This window comes from Peromyscus eremicus, chromosome 5 (genome assembly GCF_949786415.1).
Source record: "Peromyscus eremicus chromosome 5, PerEre_H2_v1, whole genome shotgun sequence".
Classification (NCBI taxonomy): Eukaryota; Metazoa; Chordata; class Mammalia; order Rodentia; family Cricetidae; genus Peromyscus; species Peromyscus eremicus.
Genome location: NC_081420.1, coordinates 39434439 through 39456885, shown reverse-complemented (window position 1 = coordinate 39456885; position 22447 = coordinate 39434439). Strand labels below are relative to the sequence as shown.

The 22447-nt window shown below is 44.5% G+C and overlaps 4 non-coding genes across 4 annotated transcripts; 1 reads left to right on the top strand and 3 right to left on the bottom strand.

Moving 5' to 3' along the window:
* Positions 1 to 1887: 1887 nt before the first annotated feature.
* Positions 1888 to 1961, top strand: Trnai-aau (transfer RNA isoleucine (anticodon AAU)). Its single transcript has one exon. It is a non-coding gene; the product is annotated as a tRNA-Ile (tRNA).
* Positions 1962 to 2761: 800 nt separating this feature from the next.
* On the bottom strand, positions 2762 to 2834 carry Trnaa-agc (transfer RNA alanine (anticodon AGC)). Its single transcript has one exon. It is a non-coding gene; the product is annotated as a tRNA-Ala (tRNA).
* Positions 2835 to 17053: 14219 nt separating this feature from the next.
* Trnav-cac (transfer RNA valine (anticodon CAC)) lies at positions 17054 to 17126 on the bottom strand. Its single transcript has one exon. It is a non-coding gene; the product is annotated as a tRNA-Val (tRNA).
* A 1196-nt stretch (positions 17127 to 18322) lies between these two features.
* Positions 18323 to 18395, bottom strand: Trnav-aac (transfer RNA valine (anticodon AAC)). Its single transcript has one exon. It is a non-coding gene; the product is annotated as a tRNA-Val (tRNA).
* Positions 18396 to 22447: the final 4052 nt, after the last annotated feature.

The following is a 22447-nucleotide window of genomic DNA, read 5'->3' as shown; positions in this document are numbered from 1 at the left end:
AGACAGAACTGGTCTATGTTGTCTAACACATACCAATGTGATCAGAGTATCTATGTACTTGTAACTTCCCACGCACGGCGACCAGAGTCAACATTTTGAGGACCTCTGCTCCCATCTCCCAAAGAAATTAACTATCCCACTAAAATGTCCTATCAAGCTCGCTTTACCCAAGAGCCCCGTCTCCACAGAACCTCAGTAGTTTTGTTAGGGAGTAGATGAGAATCCGAGACCCAATTCAGGGGTTTTTGGGGTGAAGCTTTCCTGGGATAACCAGATAAAGTTGGTTAGGTCCTTGTCAGCTGCGTAGGCACAGGACTTCTAGCCTTGGAGAGTTACTGGATGGATGTCGAGGACAGGGCTTTGAAATGAAGACCTGGCAGAGCTCTTGGACCGGCCTTCGGGGACCTGACAGCCCGGTGTAGAGAGGTTTGTGGCTTGTGAGGTTCCAGGAGCTGTGCGTCACTTGCCGCCCATTCGCGCTGTTTCGAATCCCCCTTTGTTCGTGTCTCCTGTGGTGGTTGCCGCGGCAGGGCCACTAGTCAGGGAACTGGAGCTCTGAGGGTCGGTCGGTTCCTCGTGAACAGGACCAACAGTGTCTTTTCACCAAAAGGTGGCGGAAGAACAAACGACTGGGAAGGTGGAGGCCGATGCCCTGAGTGACCTCCTCGGTTACAGACTCTGAGGATGTGGGCGATTCGGAGTCAAGGATAGTCCGTGTCACCAAAGCTCCTGGTTGCGGCGACAAGGGGTTGTCTCACACCTCAGGATGAGGAGACTTCAAGCCGGGCCATCACAGCCTCCGGGTCACAGGAATCCCGGGCATCAGGTCCTGCAGCGGTCAGCGCCGGGTCCACACGGCCGCGTGGGTGTCGCCTTGGGCTTGGTCCGTTTGTCGCCAGGGATCTGCAGACGCTCAGACCAAAAGCACCCAAAGTCAGTGTTTTCTGTGCGACCTGAAAATACTCATTTCAGAATCTCAGGTTCTCCACTCCCCAAGACTTCATTAAAAGGGGACGGAATGAACACGGGAGCCCATCCCCGAATTCAGACCCCCAGGACACGACAGCCTGCTCCCGCCTCCTCGGGTTCCTGCGGAGACAGCTATGAACCGCCCGGAATCGGAGGCGTCCGTGGACTTCTGGAACAGCTGCTGGTCCAGCGACGACGGTAAATCCGGGTTCAAGCCGAGCAGAGCTGGGCGTCGCTGCCGCTTAGGACACGCGCGGCTGTGCCGAGAGGACTCCGCCGCCTGTGCACGGCGGGGACGCGCTGCTCCTGGACTCATTCCTCACGGGACTCCGCGGACCGCGACAGTGGCCGGAGGGACGAAGCCCCGCGGGCCGCGAACGGCGCAGATCTCCCGGGCACCATCACCGGCCGCTGGAGTCCCCGCGTCTACAGGACCCGAGCGATGCCCTAGCGGCCCAAGAGACCCGCGACCTGGCCGAGGCCCGCCACCCACCGCGTTATCCAAATGGTTTTGGTGAATTGAAGGAGAAATGGGTAAAATTGGGGAGGCTGTGTATCAGATCGTCACTTGGAGGCAACAGGGAGATCTGCGCAGGATGCGAACTCCGTGAGGTCTGGAGGGCGCCTTGCGGAGGTGCGGCCACCGAGCGAGAGGACTGGGCTGTCCAGGGCCAGTATCTCTGCGTCAGGACTCACTGCAAGGCGACATTGCTTGCTCTCGTACAGAATTTTGTTTCTGCTCAGAGACTTTCTACTTGGAACAACGCGAGTTTCGTACGTTTTTTTCAACTTTAAGAAAAGTTTACAATTTCAAGGAAAAAAAAAACACATCCAAACTCAAAAATAACCGAAAAACTTTGTCATTTTTAAATTACTTTCTTTCCTAACTACAGAGATCGACATGACTCACATATATGTGGTCGGTTAGCTCAGTTGGTTAGAGCGTGGTGCTAATAACACCAAGGTCGCGGGTTCAATCCCCATACGGGCCAAGTTGTACTTTTATTCAATAAAAAAATAAGCCAATACTAATCTACTAGAGAAAAAACAAACAAACAAAATCTACTCTGTGTAGCATTTAAATCGTAACACTTTCAAAGGACTCTATCTTTATTGCCCCACGGCTCCTACTTCTGGCTCGTTTAAGGAATCTGGAAGCAGAGGGATACAGAGAAGACCTGAGCCTTTGTCCTCGTCACATTTCCTACAGTGTCCTTCTCTCCATCCACACTGACTCTTCACCTGACCTCCTGGGAGGATCAGAAGGGTGGGTAACTCCTGTGTGGTTCCTGCCTTCTGCCAATCTAGAGACACTGAACTGAGGAATGTCGGGTTCAGAACCCCAAGCCATTCACCAACGTCCAACAGCTGAGTGAGGTCAAAGCGTGTTCTGGCAGATTCTTTGCTGACAGTTCTCTGAGCCGGAGCTTTGTCCCTCCCAACAGCCCCAGGAAGCCTGGCAGAGGTCTGTGTTGTGGTTTTTACGAAGAACCTTTCGGTGAACTCTCCCATCGCAATATAAAGACAAGGATCATATGAGTGTGAAGCAATAAATCAGATGTCCTCAGAATTTTCTCCAAACTTTAATTAGTTCTCGAATGGAATCGAACTAGGGCTTTATACACTAAGGCAAGCACCACAACACGAAGCCTCTTCCCAGACCTTACACTAAAAGGTCTATAGAGTGAATTTGAGCCCCAGAGGTTCGTCACACAAGTGTGTGGGAAGCACGAGTCCTCCATTATCTGAGCATCGCTGTGGTATGAGTGGCTGTGAGCGGTAACATAAAGAGTGGAGGATGTGGGCATCGATCCCACTACCTCTCGCATGCTAAGCGAGCGCTCTACCATTTGAGCTAATCCCCCGATGTCAGCCTGCTTTTCTTGTATTTTCTTGTGTCCATTGGATCCTCACACATTTACGTACTCTGTCTTTGGTCCAAGAAAGTATGACAATGATGGTCCAAATGTTAGCACAGCTGAGATTCTTAGGTCCTAAGTGCTGAAAGTGTAGGGAGTGAGCTGAGAGTCTGAAAAGAGAAATGAGAAAAAGTATTAGTTTCCGCCCGGTTTCGAACCGGGGACCTCTTGCGTAACAGCGAGGGTGATGACCACTACACTACGGAAACTTCCGACATAACCACTATTTCCTAGTTTCCAGACATACATTGAAAACTTGCTGAGTAAATGGTTTGATGGCGGCGTTCATTGTATATCCTTGTATCATGGACTAGCTAAATCAAGGTAACTAAGATGGCTGACCTCCGCATCCCCAGCTCTTGGTGACCCCACCCTACCCTGCTGCTGCCAGATGAACACTCATGTAAGCCAAGTCCTGTGGAATTCGTCCCTCGGTGCCTGGTTCACCTCACTTAGCACCATGTCCTCGGCTTCTTCGGTTTGAGTGACAGAGCCGCTTTTTAATACTAATCCTTCTGGGAATTATCCTTCCTTGGATGTGAAGGAGTGAGCATCTCAGAAGACAGTGATTAGTTCCTGGGAACAAGCAAACGTCTCCGAACTCCTTGATCCCACTCCCGTGGCCATGTTCCCACTGGAGGGATGGCTCTGTGGCTCTATTTTCAATTTCTAAAGGAATTGTCATGCTAAGGACCTGGCTTTGAATCTCAGCACCCACATGGCCTCTCCTCAGCATTTCCAACTCCAGTATGAGGGCATCTGTCGCCCTCTTTCGGCCCCATGCGGCACTGCATGCAAATGCCCATGCACGTAAATACTCTACTCTTTCCTGTGGGTCCTCTCAGCCTTCCCTTCCTTTGTGTCAGCAAATGTCGCGCAGAAACCCTTTAGTCAGGGACTCCCAGTGGCCACACTGGGCTGAAACACAGGAGCCCTTCTCCCCTATCCTGCCCTGGGGACTTCGCCTCCTGTTGAGCATCCGGGTCCCCTTAGCTCTTTTCCACTGACCCCCTCCCCACCTCAGCCTTTCCTCATAGCCCAGCTCCACTCTTCTGTCAGTTAGGGATCAGAAATGCTTTCTACCATGGACCCCCAGGGACCACACTGAGCTAGGACACAGGTAGGCAGTTGTCACTATCCTTCCTGCCCTCCATTCTGATCTCTCCAGACCTACTCTCAGTCCTGTAGCAGCCTGCCTGCAGGGACCCCTCCTCCCACCCTACCTCCACTCTATGGGAACCTTGTTGCCACCCCTGGTCCCCCAGCTCTTTCCCATTGCCCCTCTGGTTCTTTTCTCCTAGCTGTCTCCATTCCTTTATGTCACCTGTGAACCTACAGAAGTCCTCTCTACCAGAACCCCACAGCCACCACACTTGCCTCGGATACAGAGTGGGCAACAGCCACCAAAGAACAGAATACCCACCCATCCAGGACAAGATCAGATATCAACCCCGAGAAACCCCTCAAATAGCATAGCTCCAGCGCCTATTGGACAGGTGAGACAGCAGCCTCCATGAGAAGCCAGTAGTCCCACTGCAGTAGACTTGTGGAAATGCAATGAAGCTCCAGCATACGACCGGGACTTCCAAATAGCAGTTATGAGTACCTTCAAGGACCTTTAAAAGGATGTGAACAAATAAATGCCTTACTGAAAAACGATGAAAACACAAACAGTTGGATGAAACCATGAAAACCTTTCCAGACCTGAACATAGAAAGGGAATCATTGAAGAAAACCCAAACTGAACCCAAACTGGAGATTAAAACTTTAGGGTGTCAAACAAAAACCTTAAACTAAGCCTCATTAGAGGATGATGAGACATTGAAGAAAGAATGTGAGGACAAGATAGGATAAATAAATAGCTCAGTGAAGGAAAATGTTAAATCTGGAAACAATTAAAAGTACAAAAGTAAATTCATGTCTACCCTAATTGTCATCCTAGAACCTACATCCAGTGACTGATGGAAGCAGATGCAGAGACCCACAGCCAAGCACTTGGCCAAGCTCCTGGAATTCAGTTGACTGAGGGATTATGGGAGCAATGGGGGTCCAGATCATGATGGGGAAAATCACAGACACAGCTGACCCAAGCTAGTGGGAACTGGCGGACTCTGGAGTGGCAGCTGGGGAGCCTGCATGGGACTGCACTAGGCCGACAGTAGCGTGGCTGTTTGTGGGACCCCTGACAATAGGACCAGGAATTATCCCGGGTACACGGACTGGCTTTTTAGAGCCCATTCCCTATGGTGGGATGCCTTACTCAGCTGTGATGTAAGTGGGAGGGGTTTTGTCTGACCCTATCTTGGTATGCCAGCCTGTGTTGACTACCCAGGAGGGCCTTACCCCTTATGATGAGGGGATGGGGGAAGCAGGACAAGTGGAGGGAGGGGGAACAGAGGTTAGTATGTAAAATGAAAAAAAAAATTAAATAAAAAAATTATAAATAAACAAATAAATAATACCAAGTACAAAACATCTAGAAAATCTGATCAATGTTGAGAAAAAAAGTTTTTGTTTTTGTTTTTTGTTTTTTGTTTGTTTGTTTGTATGGTGATATTTTATTTGTATTAAAATGTTATTAGTATGTTAATAAATAAAGTTGCCCGGGGGTCAGAGCTATTAGCAAGCCATAGGAAAGCAGGGCAGTGGTGGCGTACACTTGAAATCCCAGCACTTGGTATGCAGAGCTGGGTAAGTCTCTGTGTGTTCAGGGATACAGCCATTATTGGACACACATGCCTTTAATCTCAATACCAAGCAAGGAAAACCTGAAGGCCTATACAGACAGGCCGTGACGAGGCGTCATGTGGTTGGGTTTACAACCAATGAGAAGGCAGAACAGGAACACTATATAAAGACATTAACACAGGGTTTAGTTCGGAGAGGTAGGACCACTGCAGGAGGAAGGGTAAGGTTTTAGCTCTTAGCTCTGACCTCTTGGCTTTCTTCTTTGCATTGGTTCTGTGTTTCTTATTTAATAAGAAGGTTGGTTACATCTACATATTTGTTTTTGAGACAGGCTTTCTCTGTGTAGCTCTGGCTGTCCTGAACTCCGTTTTTAGACCAGACTGGCATAGAACTCACAGAGATTTGCCTTCTTTTGCCCCTCAACCCACCACTGAGATTAAAGGCATGAGCCACCACCACTGGGGCAAAAATATTTTTAGCACAATCGTAGAAGAAAATTTACCCAATCTAAAGAAAGAGGTGCCTGTCCAGTCACAAGAAGCACACTGAACAACAAATAGATAGGACCAGAAAAGAAATTCCCCATAACACATGATAATCAAAACACCAAATATACAGAACAAAAAAACAACATTGAAGTTGAAAGAGAAAAAGATCAGTCATAAAGTCATATCTGTATAAGTCTTACAAAGACATTTTAAAGTCTTATAAAAGTCTTAAAAATTCTTGTAAAGACATGCATATTGGAATAACACCTAACTTCTCAAGGGACACTTTGAAAACCAGTGAGGCCTGGACAGACGTTCCACAACCAAGGAGATGACAGGTGTCAGCCCAGACTACTATACTCAGCAAAACTATCAATCACAATCAGCAGGGAAAGAAACATTCCATGACAAAACCAAATTTAAGTAATCTCTACCTACCAATCAGTTCTACAGAAAACATTAGAAGGAAAACTTCAGTCTGAGGAGATTAGCCACATCCCAAAAGACACAAGGTGTAGTCATTTTTTATTTGTGCTGAAATGTGATGATATTTTATTTGTGCTTTGATAAATAAAGCTTGCCTGGAGATCAGGGGGAAAAGGCCAGCCATTTTAAGTAAACAAAGTCAGGCAGCACCCACCCTTAATCCGATCACTTAGCAGACAGGGGCTCTGTGTGTTCAAGGACACACTAGGGAACAGAGCCAAGCATGGTGAGATGCACCTTTATTCCCAGTACCAACCATAGAGACCTGGAGGTCTGTACAGACAGTGACAAGGAAGTGAGGTAGCTGAGCTAAGAGCCAATGAGAGGGCAGAACAGCAAGGCAATGAAGGCTTGGGTACACAGGAAGTAGCTCACATTTGGAAGCTGCAGAGCTGTGAGGTAAGGTGGTTGGTGGCTGTCACTACTTCCCTGATCTCTAAGGCTTTCACCCCTATAATTGGCTCCCATTTTTTATTTAATAAGACCATTTAGAAATTCTTCTACAAGGAAAAAATAATCCCACAACAGTACATCAAAAGGGGGGGGGGTGTAGGGGGACCCACCTCCTGACAACAAGAGACCAAAAATCAGTAAACACTGTTCATTGACTGACAAATTAGATGAGAAAACAGAATCCAACTTTCTGCTGAATCCAATAAACAAATCTCATCAACAAGGATACGCATCACCTGTGAGTGAAAAGGATGGAAAGAGGAATTCCAAGCACATGGACCCAAGAATCAAGCAGGTGTACTTCTCTTAATATCAGACAGAATAAACTTCTAATCAAACTGACCAGAAGAGATAGGTAAAGACACTTGTAGGAGGCCATGGGAGTGTACAGCAGGTGACAATTAGTTTTCAACAGTTCCACCTACCAGATGACTAACTCTGATGGGGAGCCCCACTTGGCAAAGACCGTGGGATCACCGACTGTCAATGACCGGTTGTTTCTGTCTATAGTTTTTCTCATGTGCCACTACATTTCTTCTCTAAAAACTGCTATGGGTGTTTTCCCACTGCTTGTGTGTTTATCTCATGTATATATTCCATCTATTGGGCATACTTATAGTTGTGGATGGTCAGGAAGATGATTTCTACTTAAGCTATATAATTCTAATGAATAGAAATAATATTACAATATTTTTCATACTCAAACTGGCATAGGAAAATTCTCAGCTACAAAGACAGCCTTTTATACATTTAGCTAACACCTCAGAACAAATTCAAAACAGACTAGCTGCCCCTGCAGAGAATACACAAGGACCAGTTCCCGGTGTTTGTTAAACCAAGATTAGGTTGAGAGGCAGAGGCAGGTGGATCTCTATGAGTTCGAGGCCAGCCTGGTCTACAAAGCAAGTTCCAGGAAAGGCACAAAGCTACGCAGAGAAACCCTGTCTCGAAAGAACAAAAAAAAAAAAAAAAAAAAAAAAAAAAAAAAAAAACAAAACAAAACAAAACAAAAAAGATTAGGCATGAAGCACTTTTGGAAGACATAACCCCCTGCAGACTTATTGTTTAAGTCCTAAATTTCAATGTCACTCTCTGTCTGAGAACATTAACTACTCAGGCTACATGCATGGACAAGCATTAATCGCCATATCCGATCAGTATGACCTCCCTAGCCTGAGAGAAACTGTGTGACATATCATGCATTATGAGAATGGGTCAGACCCTGTATATGTAACATAATTGTCTAGAGTTTGGCTGTTGAGGTGTGTGTGTGTGTGTGTGTGTGTGTGTGTGTGTGTGTGTGTGTGTTGAAAGAGGGATGTGGCTGAATGTGCAGAGGGAGAAGTATGGGGAGATAGTGTGTAGGGAGAGAAGTGTGAAAAATGTAAAAAGACAGAGATGTGTATGTAGGGCAGAAATGTGTGTGAAGAGGTGAGTGTGCAGGTGAGTGAGTGAGAGAATGATGTAGAAGAGAAATGCAAATTATTTGTGAAGGATTGTAACAGAGCAGAGAGAAGAAATATGTATAGAAGAGAGATATGTGGAAGAGAGATGTAGCTGTTGAGGAGAGCGATGTAGCAATATGGAAAGATGTGTAACTATGTTGAAGACTGATTTTTTAAGATGAAGTAAAAGAGAAAGTTACCATCATAATCCGTGTGTTTCCTTTTTTAATACTCCTCAGATAGCTTGGGGGGGGGGGAGTTAGGGGAGAGGGGCATGCCTTTAATCCCAGCACTTGGGAAGCAAAAGCATGAGGATCTCTGTGAGTTCCAGGCCAGTCTGGTCAACAAAGTGAGTTAGGACAGCTAGGGCTGTTATACAGAGAAACCTTGTCTTGAAGAAAAAAGAAAAAAAAAATACCCCTCAGATAGAAAAAGTCTAGCCCTGGCACATTTGTGGATTTTTTTTGCATACCCTGGTGGCAATCTTGGAGCTACACCTCCAAAAAGCTGTCAGTATCCACTACACACTCTTTGAAGGAACACCCACCAAAAGGATATTGCAATTATAAACAGTTATGCACCAAACAAAAGGGTACTCAAGTTCATAAGGAAATATTACTACAGGCAAAACCACATATTTATTGTCACACAGTGGCAGTGGGTGACCTCCATTCCCCACTTTCCTCAATAGACATGTCATCCAGACAAAAACCAGAGAAATGTTGGAGTTAAATAACATCGTAAGTCAAATGGACTTGCAGACATCTACAGAGCATTCCAACTAATCACTAAAGGATACACTTTCTTTTCAACAACTCTTGTGACTTGCTCCAAAATTGGCCACAATCTAGGACACAAAGCAAGTCTCCACAGATATAAGACAACTGAAAAAACTCTCTGCCTCCTACCTGATCACAAGGGGTTAAAGTTGGATACCAACAGCAGCAGAAAGTATACAAACTCATGGAAACTGAACAACTCACTACTGAATGAAAAATGGTGGAAAACAAATTAAAGCCCTCTTAAACTGAATGAAAATAAAAACACAACACACCCACACCTATTGGACACAAGGAAGGCAGTTCTACGAGGCCACTTCACAGCACTAAATGACCACATCAGAAGACCTGAGAGACCTCACCATGGTAACTTAGTGACACAGGGTTGTCAGGAAAGCTCTAGACAATGACAGGGAGGAACACCACCCCATCAGAGTAGATGACAGGAAATAATCCACTGCAGGAAGAGATCAATGAAACAAACATAAAACACAATTCAAACATTCAGTGAAATGAATTAGTTCTTTGAGAAAATTAACACAATTGACAAACTTTTAGTCAAATTAAAGTACAAGGAGAAGATCCATATTTTAAAAAGTAGATATGAGAAGGGGATATTACAGCAGACACTGAGGAAATGCAGAGAATCATAAGGACATACTTCTAAAAAATCTATATTTCACCAAATTGGAAAACTTACAAGAAATGGAAGAATTTCTTGATATGTATGACCTATCAAAGTTAAGTCAAGATGAATTTAAACATGCCTATACCTTCCGGTCAAATAGAAGTCCCTAAGCCAAACAAAACAACAAAAACAAAACCAGGGCCAGAGAGATTCTTGTGCAGAATTCTACCAGACATTCAAAGAAGAATGAACAACAATAATCCTCAAATCATTCCACAAAATAGTAACTGAAGGAACATTTTCTAATTCTTTTTTAAAGCTGCCATTATCCTGATACCAAAACCAAACAAAAGACCCAACAAAAAATTATAGACCAATATCACTTATGAACATAGATGTAAAAATTCTCAATAAAATACTTGCAAACAGAATCCAAGAACATAGCAAAAAGATTATCTACTGTGGTGGTTTAAAAGAACATGGCCCCCAAAGGGAGTGGCACTATTAGGAGGTGTGGCCTTGTTGAAGTAGGTATGACCTTGTAGGATGAAGTGTGTCACTGTGGGGGTGGGCTTTGAGGTCTCTTTTGCTCAAGCTTTGCACAGTGTGATACTAAGTCTGCTTCCTGTTGCATTCAAGATGTAGGACTTACTGCTTCTCCAGCACCGTGTCTGTCTGCACGCTGCCATGTCCTAGCATGGTGATGATGGACTGAACCTCTGAACTGTGAGTGAGCCACTGCAATTAAATGTTTTCGTTTATAGGAGTTATCCTGGTCATGATGTCTCTTCACATCAATAGAAACAAGATATCTACCAAGATCAAAAAGGCTTTATCCCAGAAATGCAGGGCTGGTTCAATATATTTAAATCAATAAACATATTCCACCACATAAACAGACTGAAAGAATAGAAATACCATCGTCTCATTAGATGTATAAAGGGCCTTTCACAATATCCAATACCCTTCATGGTAAAAGTCCTGGAGAGACTAGGATGCAAAAAGGATATGATAATGGCAATTTACAGTAAATCCAAAGCCAACATAACCAAAACAAAGAGAAACTCAACGCATTTCCACTAATATCAGGGAGAAAGCAAGGATGTCTACTTTTTCCATCTCTATTCAATACAGTATTTGAAGTGTCATGAGAACATTAAGAAAACTGAAGGAGACCATGGGGATACAAACAGGAGAGGAAGAAGTCAAAGCATCTTTATTTGTAGATGACATGATTTTATACATAAAAGACCCTAAAGATTGCACCAGGAAACTTTTATAACTGATAAACACTTTCAGCAAAGTAGTAGGATACACTTTAGCAAATAAAAATCAGCAGCCATCATATAACAAAAATGACAAACAAATGGAGAAGGAATACAGAAAGACTATACCTGTCACAGTATCCCAGAAAACATCCCAGGATAACTGTAACTAAGGAAGTGAAAGATGTGTAATTAACAACTTTCAGATATTGAAGAAAGAGATTGAAGAAGACACTAAAAGATGGAAAGACCTCCCATGCCCATGGAGTGGTAGGATTAATACTGTGAAATTGGGCATCTTGTCAAAAGCAACTTACAGATCCAATGTAATCCCCATCAAAATTCCAACACAGTTCTTCACAGGAATAAAAAAAAAATAGCTTTCTATGGGATATAAGTCAGGATATCTAAAACAATCCTGAATGATAAAAGAACTGCTGAAGGTATCCCAGATTTCAAGTTTTTTGTGGAGGGATAGTAATAATAACAGCCTGGTATCGGCATAAAACCAGACATGTTGATCAATGGAATAGATTTGAAGGCGCACTCAATAGTTCACACACCTATGCACAACTGATTGTTGAGAAAGAAGCCAAAAATACAACCCGAAGCAAAGAGAGCATCTCCAACAAATGGTGCTGGGCAAACTGGATATCTGCATATACAAAAATGAAAATAAACCCATGTCTATCATTCTGCACAAAAGTCAGCTCCAAATGGACAAAGAATGTCAACATAAGACCACATATACTGAATCTAATAGAAGAAAAAGTAGGGAATAGGTTTGAACTCACTGGCACAGGAAGGGACTTTCTGAACAAGACACTGATAGCACAGGCACTAAGGTCATGAAGTTAAAACCCTCTGTACAGCAAAGGATACCATCACTGGGACAAGACAGCAGGCTACAGGGTGGGGAAATTTCTTTACAAATTATACATCTAATAGAGGGTTACTATCTAGTACATATTAAGAACTAAACAATTGAACATCAAGAGAACAAGACAATTAAAAATGGGCTACAGTACTAAGCAGAGAGCTCTCAAAAGTTGAAATACAAATGGCTGAGAAACAAAAATATACACAACGTCCTTAGCCTTCAGGGAAATGCAAATGAAAACTACGTTGAGATTTCATCTTTCCCCAGTCAGAATGGCCAAGAACAATAAAGCAAACAACATCACATGCTGAAACACTTACTCACTGCTAGTGGGAGTCCTAACCTGTACAGCCGCTATGGAAATTGGTGTGGTGGTTCCTCAGGAAGTTGGGAATCCATCTGCCTCAAACTACCTAAAACTGGCATGGTGGCATATGCCCTAATCCCAGTACTTGGGAGGCAGAGGCAGGCAGAGCTCTGTGAGTTTGAGGGCAGTATTGTGGTCTACAGAGTGAGTTTCTTGACAGCCAGGGCTATGCAGAGAGACCCTGTCTCAAAAAAACAAACAAGCTAATAAGATCCAGTTATATCACTCTGGGGCATACACCCAAAGGACTCTACATCCCACTACAGACACATTTGCTCATCCAAGTTCATTGCTGCTTTATTCATAATATCCAGAAATTAGAAACAGCCTAGATGTCCATTAACTGGTGAAGGAATAATGAGAATGTGGCGTGTTTATACAATGGCATATTATTCAGTTGTCAAGAGAAGTAATATTCTGTCATTTTCAGCTAAATGGACAGAGGTAGAAAAAAAATAATCCTGAGTGAGTTAACCTAGATGCAAAAGACAAATACTGTATGTTTTCTTTTATATATGGATGTTGCTTTTAAGCTTTTGATATGTTTGCTACAATAACCAGATTCTGAATAACCACAGAGATTAGGTATCTAGTATAGGACTACGGCAGATGGGAAGATCTCCCAAGGAAGGGGAAATAGAATGCAGTGTTAGGGAGGGACAAGAGGAAACTAGAATAGGAAGATCAACGAGGTAACTGGATGGAAGATAAGGAAGGGCAGAGGAGGGGGTATGGGGAGGGACAACTAACAGCAGAGGCCATTTGAACAACCGTATGGAAACCTACTGCTGTAGACGCTTCCTAAAATATATTCATACATGAAAGGAATCTAAACAGGGTCACGAATAATAAGGAAGACAATGCCCTAACTAGACATCTAATGACACCAAGGGAAACCTCAATGCCCAGGAACAGGTTACATCTTGTTGAGACTGCTTCCTCCGTCACACAATAGAATGAAGACTTAATACGTACTTGCACTGTCCAGTGTAGCCTGAATCTCTTCACTATGCATCTCATCAAACAACCAGGAATTGATGTCAATATGATCACCGTCAGCAGTTGTGATTCTATTTTTTCAGATGTGACTTGGAATTCTCTCTAGTCCTTCCTTGTCACCCACCGTCAACCTGCGACACAAGCACCTAATAGACCCTGGGTAGAGAAGGAGGCCTCCTTCTGCGCAGGTTGGACTTCAGGGTCTTCTGGTGAGGAGACTGACAGACTGCAGTTGTCCTCAGATAGCCCTGCCCATCTGCAGCTCCACATTGGAATTGTTGAGTCTTAGTCTCCAAGCACCCTGCATCCACCTGCAGCTTTTAAAGACCATAGCATCACTATGAATGACATCATCTCAGCTAGTGCTGATTCTGAAGCATCTCATACACAGAATGATGGGGTCCACACCCCTCTGGGTTCATCTGAACAAGACCCTGTGAGCTGAGGGAGCAGGAGAGTTACAGCTGTCCTTTGCCTCTCTCTTGTTCCACTGCTCTGGCATTCTCTTCCCTCAGAAGTCTTTCCTTCCTGCTCTCCTTTGTTGAAAAGTAACACAGGAGCTTCTCCGTTCACTGAAGAGCAGGGAAGTGGAACTGATGGGTGTTCTCTCTGTCCATTCAACTCTGTTGTATCTTCTGCTTCCGTCTGTGTCTACATGTAGTGGCTATTCTCAGTTGTCAGCTTGACTACATCCAGAATTAACTAAACCCGAAAATGGCTGGGCCAACCTGTGAGTATTTTGCTTCGTTTGATCATTTGAAGTGGACTTCTGATCCTGCCTTTAAGGTAGGAAGACACACCTTTAATTCAGATCTTTCAAGGTGAGAAAATCCACCTCTAACCTGGGCCACAGCTTGTGATCTATAAAGGACTTGGAAAATGGAAGTTTTGCTCTTTACTTTCTTGCTCTTACTTCCAAGCAAGTCCATTTTTTTCACTGGCATTAGAGTCTAAGTGTCAGGCATTCCAGCCTCTACTGATGACCAGATGAAACATCCAGTCCTGTGGACTCAGCTACTGGATTCTTGGCATCTACAGCTGAATTATCTGGAATACTGACTGTAAGTCAATCTAATAAACCCCCTTTATTTATATGTAATTTTAATATACATATTTTATTTATATACATTCTAATATCTCCTCTTTAGATAAGTAGGTAGATAGATAAATAGATAGATAGATAGATTCATTCTCTAAGTTCTGTTACTCTAGAGAACCCTGATTAACACAATCACAAAATATCCTGTGTTTTCAATTCCACATGCCCTTACCTACTCTAAAAGATGTGTCAAGTTTAATCCAAGTAGTTCAGTTGAATTTTGGCAACAAAGGGACTTGTCCAAATCTGCCCTTTCCCGATGCAATGAAGGCTCAGGGAAATTGAGTATTTTTCTCAGGGTCTCAGAGTTGAAGGTGGCAAGGCCTGAATTGGGAAACAGATTGAGTGTGTAATAATGAGTTCTTTCACTGCCCCAACTCACCATTCACTGCCTGGTCTCCATAGTAACTCACCTATTAACACACCAAATTTCTAATCTCCCAACCTCCACAGCCTTGAAAGTAGACTGGGCTCCTATTAATAAATAGTCTCCTGCCCCAGAGCTGGGCTGGAGCTTTATCACTCTTGGATCTGCCAAGGAGGTTCCAGACCAGGTTGGCATTCAGGTCTAGGCTACAGGAGGAAATTCTCCTGTGGGGAAAGAACAACTGAGTATGTGTTTGCCATCTCAGCTTCTGGAGGAAAGAGAGAAAATTGTTCCGCTCCAGATCCAATGTCAGCAGGTCCTTTCCTAAACTGGACTGAGTGTGTGCCAGCACATCACCAAGCAGAGGAGCATGCAAATGAGCCCTGTGTCCAGACACTGTTTTCTTACTTATATAGGTCGGAAGATTTCTCACGTGAGGAACGGAGGTGCAGAGGGAAATCTGCAGATTGTGTCTCTGAAACCAAACCTGGAGCTTCTTCCTGTCCCCGAGGTGTAGCCCAAGGGTCACTGGCCTTGATCCCCTGCTTTAGGGCCTAGGACATGGCCCTCAGCTGAGAGGCACTGTTGATGGGGCAGAACCTTCTACTGCTGGCCCAGGCAAGCACCCCTGAGGCCTCATTCTTCCAAGAAGGAACAACTATGTGATCTCATATTTCAGATTCGGTACCAGAAGGATGCTAGTCCTGAATCTGGGTGGCCCACTGAGAATGTCCAGGTTAGAGATGGTCCATCCAGGATATATGGGTTCAATGGATTCAAGACTGTCCATGGAGGGTGTTGCAGCTGCAAGGCAGAGGTCTTCTTCACGGGTTCAGTGGTTGTTTTTCAATACCAGGTGGGAGCCTTCCCAGTTCCAGGGACCTCTCACATGTGAAGCAGGTGTGATAACCACTATACTACAGAAACACCCTATGAAGCCAATTTGTCGCTCTACTATCCAAGACAATTACAGTCTCCTTGCTAAGGTGCCATCCAGAAGTTACATATCTACATTAACAAACAGAACTGCAAAGAAAGAAATCAAACCAGGAAAAAAGCTGTGGATGAGAGGACAGTTAATGGTACAGGAAGGTGTCCTGGCTGGTTGTGTGTCAATTTGACACAAGCTACAGTCATCATGGAGGAAGGAGCCTCAGTTGAGGAAATGCCTCCATGAGATCCAACTGCAAGGCATTCTCTCAATTGGTAATCAATGGGAGAGGGCCCAATCCGTGGTTGGTGGTGCCATCCCTTGGCTCCTGGTCCTGGTTTCTATAACAAAGCAGGCTGAACCAGCCAGAGCAAGCAAGCCAGTAAGCAGCATCCCTCCATGGCCTCTCCATCAGCTCCTGCGTCCAGGTTCCTGCCCTGTTTAAGTTCTATCCTGACTCCGTTGGTGATGAACAGCAACATGGAAGTATAAGCTGAATAAACCCTTTCCTCCCCAACTTGCTTTTTGGTGATGGCGTTTCCTCACAGCAATAGAAACCCTAAGACAGAAGGAGTAAGGAACAAATAAACGTACAGACAGATTCAAAAGTAACAAACCGGCTGGAGGATATGGGCAGTTCTTCCTCCACGCTAATCGAGCACTATAGCACTTCAGCTAAGACTCCCTCAACGCCCTGGACCTTCCGGTCCCTTTTATTTGCAGTCGGCCCGCTGTTCCCCGGGATCGCAGGACTGTCCAGTCTCAGAACGCAGAGCCGAGACTCATTGGCAATCTGCTCAAAAGCTGTTCAGGACAGGAACTTATTATGACTGTGCCATTTCGCTAAGAAAGTGGTTCTCAGCCTCTGGGTCGAGACCGTTTAGGAGTATGTTCGACCGACCCTTTCACAGGGGTCTCCTAAAACAAACGGAAAACACAGATATTTACATTTTGATTCATAAGAGAAGCAAAATTACAGCTATGAATTAGCAACGAAAATAATTTTATGGTTGGAGTGACCACAATATGAGCTACTGTATTAAAGGGTCCGAGCATTAGGGAGGTTGAGAACCACTGCTCTAGGAGAAAGAGGACTGGAGAAGTGTGGAGAGGCAACAAATCGCTGGTTTCCTTGGGCGGTGAGGCTTCCTTTGCTTGTTGTTAGAGAGGATGGGGAACGTGTTCCCTTAGGACTCATCCAGAAAGATGGACGCATGATCCATTGAAAAATTTGAGAACTTAAGAGAAGGGTAGGAAAAAAAGAGAAAAAAAAAAAAAAACCCCAACTGCTGTTTCCGCCCGGTTTCGAACCGAGGACCTCTCGCGTGTGAGGCGAGCGTGATAACCACTACACTACGGAAACGCGCCTTGATGGTGTTTTTGTCACTTTCCAATTCAAGACGGACATTGTGTGTTCTTGCTGAAGTGTCATCCGGAAGTTGCAGATCCACATTAACAGAGAGAACCGTAAGGAATGCAAGCAAACCGAAGAGAAAAGCCATAGTGCAGAGGCGACATGGCCCCGGAAAGTTAATAAATGTGGCTTGGGCGGCGCTCCAGGGGGAGAGAGCTCAGGCGAAGGAGAAGCGCGGGTGCAGGAATTCCCGCGTGGAGACGCAGCGTGCACCGCGCGGGAGTCGTGCACGTGTAAAACACTGGGAGGGAAGGAGGATGGAAGAGCCTGATCACCTGGAGACACCTCGAGGAGAACATTGGAGACCTTTTGAGAGAACCCGGACAGGTGAAGCAAAAGGTCACAGCGACGAGTTAGCAAAGAATTTACACCTTTTTTAATTTAATTTTTTAACAGAGCTTAGAAATGGAAAATGGAGAGTAGTAGAGAGGGTTCCACGCAGGCAGAGTTTGTCCATGCGACGCTGTGGGTGACTGTGGCTCTGGGTAGCTCCAGTGAGGCGCAGAACAGTCCTCCACCAACGAGCTTGAGTGGGCGGAGATAGACGAGGAAGAGGAAGATTGCAGAGAGGCCGGCGGAGAACTTCCAGCACGGCCTGATTTAAGGGGAAATCCTGAGCCTGGTGGCACAGAAGAGGTTCTGACTCAGTGTCTGGCGAGTGAAGTAATAAAGAGGCTTACCAAACATTTGTAAAATGCACAGAATAACGATTTGGGTGAGAGAAACTCCTAGGTGACTCTGTGCTCCAGGGAGCGCTGAAGTTTCTAGGTGTGAGGTTAATTTTCAGTCCTCAAATTAGTGAAGTTGAGCACATTTCCAATGCTGTGACAATGACAGAGGAGGAGCATCTCAATAGAGATGTGGTTTCAGAGGTAGCATAAGAGTTGGAGGATGTGGGCATCGACCCCACTACCTCTCGCATGCTAAGCGAGCGCTCTACCATTTGAGCTAATCCCCCGCTGTCGTCTGCTTTTTCTTGTACTTTCTTGTGTGTCCTGTGGCTCCGCTGGTCCTCACCAAGTTGCCTGCTGTATCCTCTGTATAGCGTAAGAGTCAAGGCCCAAATCGCAGAGTCGAGATTCGTAGGTCCTACGGGCTGAAAAGTGTAGGGAGTGAGCTAAGGGAAGAGTGAGAAAAAGTAACGCTGTTTCCGCCCGGTTTCGAACCGGGGACCTCTCGCGTGTTAGGCGAGCGTGATGACCACTACACTACGGAAACCCCCTATGCTATTGTGATTTTCTAGTTTCCAGACATACATTAAAAACTTGCTGAGTAAATGGATTTATGACGGCACTCGTTGTATGTACTTCTGTCATGGACTAGCTAAATCAAGGTAACTAAGGTGGCTGACCTCCTCATCCCCAGCCCTTGGTGACCCCACCCTACCCTGCTGATGCCAGATGAACACTCAGATTCCACACTGTAAATGAAGTCCTGTGGAATTCGTCCCTCGGTGGCTGGTTCACCTCACTTAACACCATGTCCTCAGCTTCACTCCTGTAGTGGGTAGCCATTCCAGCTTTGTTCTGGAAGTTCCAACCCCCATTGAGACTTCGGCAACTGTCACGCCTACAAGGCGGGGCCAAGGGAGGCGCCTGGGGACCCGAGATCCGGATCGGCGAACGCTCGCTTGGTTCCAGGACGCTGGATGGTGGAGGTAGACAGAGGAGAGCTCCAGAGAACACCGCTGGACTGTGATACACCTTCCCCAGACCCCGCGACCTACCTATCCCTTAATTTGTAAGTTACGCCATTAAATAAATCTCCTTTTAACTACGTGGAGTGGCCTAAATAATTTCACCAATATCTGGCGCTCACGTGGGGCAAATCCCAAAAGCCTGGGTGGCTCCTGCCCTCAGCCTCCTCCCCGGCTAGCGGGTACCTAAACCCGCCTGCAAAGTTCCATATAACCAGGGAACACCTACACGGTTCCATTCCCGAAAAAGGGAGCAGCTGGTCCGGTCTCAGCTCCCTAGCTTAGCCCCAGACCAGCAAAAGAGGCACTCCCCAGCTTCCTCCGTGCCGGCGCCAGCTCCGGCTCCCGCCATCTTGACTCCAGCGAGCTGCAGTCAGCCAAGATCACCAGCAGGCCCTGCTTTGGAGCTGTACCATCGCCACCTGCTGGCTGAAAAGTGCTACTACACCCCCCAAAACCACGAAAGGTAAGTAAAAGTACCTGATAATTTTACACCTTAAAATTGACTGACAAATTTTGAGTAATTCTGGTAATATGGCTGACAACATTACCTCACAAGAATTTGAAAACCTTTTTGCCTGTATGATGAATGACATCTTCCTGGAAATATACGACCTTCCTAAGGCATATTTGGCCTGTACCATTTTGGCATTCATCGTAATAATTCACACAGTGTTCAAACACTGGTTTAAAAACAAGAACAAAGATGAGTTATTATTGGGACTGATACAGGCTTTAAGTGAGAGCAATGAAGGCTTACAGAAAAAGATTCTCTCTCTGGAATCTGCTAACCAGGATTTACAGGCTTTCAAAACTAACAATGATGGCTTACAGAAAAAGATTCTATCTCTGGAATCTGCTTTAATGGATAGCAATGAGACCATAGAGAAAAATATTCTTTCTCTGGAATCTGCTAATCAGGATTTACAGGCTTTCAAAACTAACAATGATGGCTTACAGAAAAAGATTCTATCTCTGGAATCTGCTTTAATGGATAGCAATGAGACCTTAGAGAAAAAGATTCTTTCTCTGGAATCTGCTAATCAGGATTTACAAAACAGGCTTGTACCAAAAATTGATCTTATTGATAATAAATGTGAATATTTAATGGATAGAACACTAACTCTCCAGACACTATATAAGGAAGAAAGATTATCATTAATTGATAAGATAAGGTCCATGGAATCATGTGTTTCTGAGGAACATAAAAACTTCTATGATTCCATGAGAAATCTGGAGTCCCTTGCCAGAGAGGAGGTTCACTCCCTAGAACAGACCCTAGGTGCTCGTTTGCAGGCCTTAGAAGAAACTCTCAGTAAACATGACAAGGGACCTAATAAGCAGAAGGGCAAGACCATAGAGGTTGTAACATCTCCAAATGGCTCTCACACAATGGCTTATCCTGTTATCATCCAGGAGAAGCCAGCGGATGACACACACCCTGAGCCATATAATACATATACATTACAACCAATTTCAACAAGGGACTTTAAAAATATAAAGGAAGCAGTAGTTACGTATGGGATACACTCCACATACGTAAAACAATTGTTAAATTCATGGTCTACCTCACATAGAATCATCCCAGATGACTGGCATCAGTTGATTTCAGCTGTTCTAGAATATAGTCAGCAGCTACAGTGGAAAAGCTGGTTGAGAGAAGAGGCAAAAAATTTAGAACAACAAGGTAAACTCAGAGGTTTTGTGATCTCCCAAGATCAAATACTTGGTGAGGGATGTTTTGCTGACAGGAATGTACAAGCCATTTATGATGAACATACAATATCCCTATGCCGTACAGCAGCTCTAAATGCTTGGGAAAAAATTCCAGAACCTGGAAAACCAACTGAGGTATACACAAAGATATTTCAGGGACCGCATGAACCCTTCACTGATTTTTTACAAAGACTGAACACAGCTATAACAAGAGCTGTATCAGATAAAGAATTAAGAAAAGTATTAACTGAGTCCTTGGCATTCGACAATGCTAATGCAGAATGCAGAAGAATACTTACACCATTAAAGATCAGATCAGCTCCTTTGGAAGAATGGATTCAGTATACTAATGGTGTTGAGTCTCGTAATTACAGTAATGAGGCTTGGATAGGAGAGACAAATCCCAGAGGTGAAAGAAGGCCCCGTGTTACCAAATGTTTTAAATGTGGTACACCAGGTCATATAAGTAAAAACTGTACATGGGGTACTCCTAGGAATAATACTCCTTTTAGGAATAGCCTAAACAGGAGACCCCAACCACCTCCCGGATTATGTAGAAGGTGTGGCAAAGGCCGACATTGGACCAGTGAGTGCAGATCAAAAATAGATATACGAGGTAACCCTTTACTGGCGGGAAACGCCTCAGGGGGCCTCTTGCAGGCCCCCAAATCAAATGTAGTACGAACATTCCCAGCCACTGTGGAAGAAATTCCTCTCCAGGACAACTGAATAAACCACTGCCTAATGTAAAAACCGATACTGCAATGGATGATAAAACAGCTCTGATGGATGGATCACAGTTTACAAAGAACACTATAAAACAAATATTTTGGCAGACTTCCATAAATGGTCAAAGACCAAAGCTTAGAATTCGAATTAATGGTCTGGTTATGGAGGGACTGGTAGACACAGGTGCAGATGTGACTATAATTACACCAAAATCATGGCATCCGAATTGGCCTCTTCAAGAGGTAGATGTCCAACTTTTAGGGATTGGCACCCTATCTCAGATAAAACAGAGTTCGAGATGGGTTGAATGCATAGGGCCAGAAGGACAGAGAGGAAGACTGAAGCCATATGTAGCAAATGTAGCAGTAAATCTTTGGGGCCGAGATCTGTTACAACAGTGGAATACCCAGATTAAAATTCCTACACTTTCAGAAAAAGAATACAGACCAATGCATGTTTCTAGGAATAATATCATCGCATGCTATAAAAATCAGGCACCAACCATTCAGGCTGTTCACAAACAGAGCACAACTGCTGTTGAACTCTCAGAAGTACCAACTGCCTTACCTTTAAAATGGCTAACTAATAAACCTGTCTGGGTTGGACAATGGCCTTTGACAAAAGAGAAGCTACAAGCTTTAGAACAGCTGGTTCAAGAGCAGTTAAATGCTCAACACATTGAAGAATCTACCAGCCCTTGGAATTCTCCTGTATTTGTTATTAAAAAAAAGTCTGGTAATTGGAGAATGCTGACAGATCTGAGAGCTATTAATAAAGTAATTCAGCCAATGGGCTCCCTACAGACTGGGATGCCCTTGCCCTCTCTGCTACCTAAAGAATGGCCTATAATAGTTATTGACTTAAAAGACTGTTTCTTTACCATACCCTTACAAGAAAATGATAGAGAAAAATTTGCCTTCACAGTACCTAATTATAACAATTCTCAGCCAGTCAAGAGATATCAATGGAAGGTCCTCCCACAGGGAATGTTAAACAGCCCTACTTTGTGCCAATACTTTGTGCAGAAACCATTGGAGATAATTCGTGTAAAGTTTCCACAATCCATAATTTATCACTATATGGATGATATCCTATTAGCTGATCCAAAGTTAGATACATTAGAAAGCAT